We start from the raw sequence: 8322 nt of genomic DNA on the forward strand, positions 1-8322 counted from the left end.
AGAGAAGGACAGTTAGGCAGGGAGAGAGAGAGAGACAGAGAGAGAGGGAGAGAGAAAGACAGTTAGGCAGGGATAGAGAGAGAGAGAGAGAGAGAGAGAGAGAGAGAGAGAGAGAGAGAGAGAGAGGGGGCGCGCTCTGAGCCACAGTGCAGTCACGAGCGACGAGTGATGAGAGAGGACAAGGTCACAGATCATAGACGGGAGATATGGGCAGTCATGTATGGCAACATACCTCCTCACCAGCACTTCACAGAGAGCAGATCACGGGCCTGGACCCCATGACAAACACCTGTGGACATGCTCATGGCCCCCCTGATACCCAGAAGACACAATAATCCCACACACACAATTAAATAGTTTGATTTATTTATCTATTTCTGCTCACGGCACAAAAACCTTTTGTTGATATACAGTAGATGCTAATTCATGCGTGTAAATATTAAAAATGTTCTAGCTTTTGTTAGCTTATCACCTCAAATGCTGATGCTTAGTTCATTGTTTTTCTGCAGAACGGTGGAACAATTGCTGTAAGAGAGCTGATTTCAGATCCATCTTAACCTCACCAGTGCCCCACAGTCAACAGGAATACACAAGAGCTGACCTGAGAACAGTGCCTGGAGGCAGTTTGTTAAGCTCGCTCCCTGGTGAGTGCTTTGCAGACGGGTGTTGCCCAGAGTTGAAGTCTATTAGTTCGAGTTTATTTACAGCCAAATGCCCAGAGACCCGCCTCTGTAATGTTGTTTGGGGGAAAATAAGAGCCGAAATTGAATGAAAAGCATCACAGCACATGCATAATTCATGGATATCATTATCAAGCGCATGCAGACGCACAGATGAGCGCTCACATAAAAAAGCACACAGTCAACACCGACTCGCAGATACAAACAGGCAAAATAGCATACGCACACAGGTCATTATGTGTGCTTATTATAAGGCCTTATCGGTCATTTATCCTCGTGCTGAACTCGGGCCAATTCTACCAGCATGGGTCCTATTTAGACAAAATAACACAACAACATCGCAGCGAGAGCTGTGGACTACTGGTAGCAACGCAAGCAAGGAAGAGAGCAATGAAAGCGAATATTTAGCAAATCAAAACTGGCACCAGTGAAGCAAATTGTCTGAGGATCCTAATGCATTCATATGGAGGATCTCACTGGGCAAGTTTGGCACCAAAAACGTGTTGAAGTGTGCATGTATGTACAAAAGAAAGTGGCGAAAAGAGGCTAATGAGAAAGGCGAGATGAAGGCAGGAAATTAGAGAGTGTGAACGATTGCAGTTAGAGGCTTGGAGGAAAAACACAGAGCAAGAGGTGAAATTAGTATATTTTCTCTTCTGAGCAAAGGCCCTCTCATCCCCCTCTCTCGGGCCCTTTTGACCTTAAACTCTCTTTGATGTACTTCTACCAACACGACCAACTAGGTACACAACACCACACACGGAAACGCAGCACTGTAGTTTTAGAACAAATTTACTTTAATACTTGAGTGTGTGTGTGTGTGTGTGTGTGTGCACACATTTGTACACGCATGCCACACACATATTTGGGTTACCATTAAGAGTGCTCACTGAAGCAGTACCCTGGTAGGGAGAGAATTCAGCAGGATTCTCCAGTGAATAGGGAGAGATTCTGGTCTCATTCAGCAGACAAATGAAGCGTGAGCAGTCTGAAGGGCACACACACCAACACTTATACACACACACACACATTGATTCCTAGCAGATAGACACACTTACTGCTTTGCAAAGCTGGATGTACACACACACACACACAGTACTCACTGCACTGTGACACTCCGCAAAGGAATAGAGCTGCAGAGCACTTCTTAATTGATATGAGGCAGCCAGCTGTGCTAGCCGGAGCAATGGAGGGCAAAAAGAAAAAGGCAAGAGCATGGGCCGGACATGATCTAACATGTACCCACACACACACACAGCACCTGCGAACAGTAGTTGTTAAGTCTTTCAAACTCCACCAAATAGCGTTCGCTGATTGACTGGGAATATACTTCACACTCTACGCACTGCTGAAACAGCTGAGGGAGAGAACAGCACAGAAAGGAGGAGGTATTAAAAAGAGATGCGAGATGAAAGTGAATGGAGACGAAGCTCTAATGCTTTTCCTACTTCCCTCCTGAGATCTGGGAGCGAGTGCACAAAGGAGTATAGACAGCTCTCCGAAAAGATGAAGAGCATTGTTTGAGAAGTGCTCTTGTTATGTAGCGCGCAGAGTTCGTAGGCTTCTCAATCTCCGCCGAAGCTCCCACTGCTCTCTCAACCTAATGAAGCCCGCGCGCTGAGACGCTGCGACGTGTGATGTGATCAAAGGTAAACACGGGGCAGAACAATGCTACGTCTTCTCCAAATCAATTCTATATTGTGTTGTTTCTCGACTTTACAAATTCTTCAGTGTCACAGAAAGTAGGAAACCAGCGGGAAGTTCTACTGAATTTGGAGGCAATAAATAAGTCACGTTTCTGGATGTTTCTTTACTTTTGAAGCTTTATTTTATTTAGTTTTCAGAATGTGCTTTGGAATTGATAGAAACATGAATCCACTAAGTATATCCTGTATTACATGTTCAAGAGGCCATTAGCCTGCCTTACAATGAGCACGACGGGGCAAGTACCAGCCGACCTCCTCCTACCTCAGCAAGCATGAATGGACGGACAAATAATAAAGAGAAACAGTTTATTTTGTTAGATGTTCAATGAAGTGAGGTATTTTTACCTTTGTGCATCATTCAGCCTCTACTGCACGCGGCCTTGCTGGACACTTCCAGATCAATCTGCAGACCTATGATAAAGCTGTCTCATCCTGCCTTGAACTCACGCGTGTGCATATGTGTGTGTGTGTGTGTGTGTGTGTGTGTGTGTGTGCACGGTGGTTGCAGGTAGACGCTCAATCAGCCTGTCTGAGTAAGAGAAAGAGAAAGAAAGGGAAAGCAAGAGAGGTAGAGACAGACAGAGCCCCTCGGCTCCAACAAACCTTTATCCTTCATGCTCTATCCTCAAACACTGCCTTTCTCAAAGTTCAAACACCTGGCAGTAATTCTTACATTCTGATTTATTCCTCCTCCACGTTTCCACCTTGGTCTCATCCTCTTTCCTCCCATGTGTCTTCTGTCTTCACTTCCTACTTCCTTTCTGACCACTTTCCCTTTTCCCCACTTTGCCTTTCCCCCTTTCTTACCCGTCTGCATCACTGCCCTGCCACAAGTATCTTTGTTCACCTGCTCAATGAGCTGAAGTTTTTGTCTATTCTCCTTTTGGTTTTTACCTTTAGCCCTCTCTTCCCTTTTCCTTGACTTGTTTTTCCCTTTTAGGAAGCCCACTATTGTTACATGAACTTTTGAATCGGGTCTAAAGCCCAGAAGCTCAACCCTCTATTTCCTTCCCTTTTTTATTTCTTCTCCTGATTTTTTTCCTCTAAAGTTAGCAGCTGCTAATCAAGATGAAGCAGTTTGAGTGGGAGACCAGGGCACAATGCACACACACACACACACACACACACAGACACAAACACAAGATAAAGGAACAAGAGGCAGGGCCTAGGGGTTGCCTGGAGCTGTTTCCCAATCAACGCCACTTGGGAAAACAAGAGAGACCTTCAGTGTCTACAGTGGGAACTCTGAGTGGGCTTCAGACACACGCCCACACAAAGAGACTCATACCTCAACATCTAGAAATAGACTTTCCTACTGAAGAACACATTTAAAACCGTATGACATCTGAGGGTGCCTCTGATCAAACAGGCGACAGTCTGAAGTGACTCATGCACATTCATACACATGGAACAGCCTCCATATCCCCCGTTTGAAATACACACATTTGCATTACACAGTGCAATGAGGCTTTGAACTGAAAAAAGTAATTATATTTTCAAATGATTTCCACGAGCATGCGTTTTAAAGGAGTATAAAGGAGTACCAACCGTGTGCGTGTGATGCATTGAGTATGGAACACTGTCAAGTATTGAGAAAGTTGGTTCAGATTTGTAGTCTTTAGTCTAATCGGGAAAAGAACGTGTTCAAATGTAAGACACCACATTAAACTACGACTCATGTAGAAGCTCGGTACGTTGACTAGAAGAGGAAAACGAAATGTTTTGTAGAAAAAAAACACATCTATATAAAGTAATGAACTTTAAAACTCAGGTACCGGATTGTATGGAAAGTTTCCAATCGCACCGAGCGCTCGCACCTGTGTGCATAATGTGGATGCAAACAAACTATTTCCTTAATTGATCATTGGATTTACTATCAAATGATAATCATTTCAACAAGCACCTTGGTAGCCGAATAGTTATAATTAGGGGTATAACAACAGACGTATTCGTATTGAACCGTTCGGTACCAGGCTCACGGTTCGGTCCGCATTACGAACCGAACAATACGTTTAAATATTACGATTGCATTTGGAAAATACAGAAGCTTCACTTGTAGGAAATATAATGAGCTCAACCTGGCAACCCACCCGACATAACAGGCAACGTGCTGTCTGACACTCCCACCACGGAAGAACAATATTCTACTCTGGTGAGGCACGCGTGTTCTGGGAGAGGTATGCTATGCTAAACTAGCTTAGCAGGAAAACCAACAGCAGCACACACGCTACAAACTCTCCCCGCAGCGTTTAGGCAGCTCCTCCCTACCGATTCAAACAGGGCTAAAGCAATGGCCACGCCGATAGTTATATTTATAGCCTCCTCTGGAGTGATAAACCAGGCTGTACCAACATGCTGAATGCTATTGAGCCCTGTGACACTACTCCTTCACCAGCACATTTCTCCAGACCATAACTCCTGCTTTGTAAAAGAAAACAAAAGCCCAAACCGGATCAAATGTCCGAAGCACCCGCTGCTGCTCTGACAACAAAGCTAGCTGACTGTAACGACACAAATAGGCCGATGTCATCAATCTAGCGTCTCAGAAAGCAACGGCAGTGCAGCGGATCTCTGGCCTCCTCCAAAGATCAGAGAGACAGACCTTCTTTCACAGAAGCACCACAGCAGCCCGCGTGTTAAAGACTACACAGGAGCTGCTGCAGCTTCCTGTACACGAATGAATCCATCATTGTTCAAAGTAAAGTTTACACCATTGTCTTGTATGTTGTTGGTTCATGTTAGTATATTTAATTGTATAAGACTTAACAGCTAATTTACTGATGTCCTCAACTCATAATTGATTCGTCATTGACATTCACGATGCGTAGTTCACATATTACCAAGGTACCAAGTTTTTGCAGGTAAACTAGAACTTCACAGACGATGCAAAGACAGTAAATATACACTCACCGGCCACTTTATTAGGTACACCTTGCTAGTACCGGGTTGGACCCCTTTTGGCAGAACTGCTTTAATTCTTCGTAGCAGAGATTCAACAAGGTGTTGGAAACATTCCTCACACATTTTGCTCCATATTGACATGATAGCATCACGCAGTTGCTGCAGCTGAAATGGAGACTCACCACACCAGGCAACGTTTTTCCAATCTTCTATTGTCACATGTTGGTGAGCCTGTAGCCTCAGTTTCCTGTTGTTAGCTGAGGAGTGGCCCCCGGTGTTTTCTTCTGCTGCTGTAGCCCGTCTGCTTCAAGGTTCCACGTGTTGTGTGTTCAGAGATGTGTTCTGCAGACCTTGGTCTTAACGAGTGGTTATTTGAGTTACAGTTGCCTTTCTAGCATCTCCAACCACTCTGCACATTCTCCTCTGACCTCTGACACCAACAAGGCATTTCCGTCTACACAACTGCTGCTCACTGGATATCTTCTCTTTTTCAGCCCATTCTCTGTAAACCCTAGAGATGGTTGTGCGTGAAAGTTCTGGTAGATCAGCAGTTTGAAATACTCAGACCAGCCGGTCTGGCACCGAATCCCCTTTCTTCCCCATTCTGATGCTCGCTTTCAACTTCAGCAAGTCGTCTTCACCACGTCTAGATGCCTAAATGCATTGACTTGCTGCCATGTGATTGGCTGATTAGCTGTTTGTGTTAACAAGCAATTGAACAGGTGTGCCTAATAAAGTGGCCAGTGAGTGTATATGCTAATATACACTGGATGAATCGGGGTACAGTGCTACAGAAAATACAGAATTATCCATTATAGGAATCCAAGCAGCATGTAATGCAGTATTGTGCAGAGGCAGATGGCGAGTGTGTCGGGGTTCAGTGGAGCATTGCACCATGAGCTAGTTATACTGAGTAGGATCAGATGGAAAAATAAATCATGAGCAATAAGGAGCCTGACTAAATCCCTAAGGTGAAAGTGGTGTAATATTCAAACACATGTTTTGCAGACTGTGCAAACAATGCCACTCCATAATGAATGAGTGGGATAAACTGTAAAAGTAGTGGTGCAGTATAGAAGTTTACTCTTTTGGGGACAAGTGTGGCACGAGTTGATGAGGACATCAGAGACAGTGGACGTCGGGTGGGTGGAAGCCATTGGAGGGATCAGTTCACTGCCAACATACTGTCTTATGCTGTGACGACAAGTGGTTTAAGAGGTTGTCTCAAGTCGAAGGGCAGAAGATTTTCGATCGTGTCACCTGTCAAAGCAGCAGCAAAGTAGAGCAGGTGAGCAGACAGAGCAACTAAATGGCACAAGAAAACACTTTGTCTTGTAAAATGTACATAAAATGTCCCGACTTGTACATGTAAGGAATAGTTTGACATTTTGGGAAACACATCTTTTTTTTTTTTTTTTTTCTTGCCAAGAGCTAACAGCTTAGCACGCACAGCATGTCGCCGTCGAGTGCCCACACGCGGCAAAAATAAATGAGTCCTTTTTCTGATTCTCTATGACCAGAGGAGTGTCTCAACGCTACGCCAAACAGTGGCAAGTGAATTTTTTTCAAAGTGGTGAACACTAAAACAGCTTCCCTTTCGGAGTTTGTTCAAATTGAAGCACTGCTGTCGAAGCTAGTGTATGGACTTTCAGTTTGAAAATTTGACCTTTAAATACCGTGTCCCCGCCAATCAATATGATTTTTCAAACGTCAGATCAGAGTATGAAGACGCATCACTCCTCCAACTTTCATCAAAATTAGACCAGAGTGAGACATCTCCGGAGATGTCAAACGTGACAAACGAGCATCCAGCTTCATCCATTGTGCCCTCCGATGTGAGAAGAGTGAGAGGAAGCAATTTCAGCCTTTTGTGTCCTATAGTACCAGACAATAAATCACAGCAAAGTTTTGGTGTGCTCAAGTAAAAACACTTGTCTTTGAATACTGGAAAAACAGGTACGCTGGTGCCTGGATGCATGACTGGAGAAAGGGAGTGTTGACATCACAAAGAGATTGGGTTTCTGGAACAAATACTTAAAGGTGTATGAAACGAGATCGGGAGCATTTGTAGAGATATTCCCGCACCTACTATAAAAAAACGGATTTAAAAACTTCTAATTTCAATGAATTAATGTGTTTGTCAATTGCCGATGTTTGGTTTCAAAAACAAATCGGGGAGTCATGACTCGGATACAGCAAGTGCAGTCTGCAAACTTTGTCAAGCTACAGTCAAATATTCAGGAAACACAACCAACTTGCGGGGTCACTTAACAAGACACCACGCAGATGGACCAGCAGCACAGCAACCTCAGCCGAAGCCGGTGGACTGGAGGCAATACAAACTGGATACTGTTGCAATGATTTGCAGCCATATAGTGTGGTTGAAAAAGCCCGGCTTCAGGCATATGATGAACACTATGTGATCCCGACTGGCCGACACATGACGGATGGAGCTGTACCCAGGATCTACGAAGAGGTGAAGAAATGTGTCAAAGCATTGCTCATCCCTGGAGAGAGAGCGGCCCTGACATGTGATGGATGGATGGACGTCTGGAACCAGCGAGTCGTATGTTATGTTTACGTCGCAGCACATCTCGGAGGAGAGGGAACTAGTTTCACGTGTTTTCGCAGACACAGACGAGGCACGAGAGCCAAACGGGCAATAACATCGCAGAGTTACTGAAAACTGCACTTAATTATGATTATTGCATCTACATGCAAGTTAAGAGTGATCAGTGATACAATAAGAAAATAAGTATGTGATTTACGTATTAGACTATCCAGGTGATAGACAGCAAGTAGTATTTTCACCTCTATTTTTACATTTTCAGTAAAAAGAAATATTGAGTATTGCAATATATCTCAATATGTATCTTATGGTATTGGGCCACATGTATAGCGATATATCGCATGGTAAGGGTGCTAGCTGCTCTATCGATGTTCAGTTGAACAAAGCTCCTTTATTAAAGCGTGTGTTGACTTAGCCTCTGCACATCCTTGTACTTCACTACACCTCGTACTGATTGATGCCTGTT

Source organism: Anarrhichthys ocellatus, unplaced genomic scaffold (assembly GCF_004355925.1).
Source record: "Anarrhichthys ocellatus isolate YVR2014 unplaced genomic scaffold, GSC_Weel_1.0 scaffold31, whole genome shotgun sequence".
NCBI classification, from domain to species: Eukaryota; Metazoa; Chordata; class Actinopteri; order Perciformes; family Anarhichadidae; genus Anarrhichthys; species Anarrhichthys ocellatus.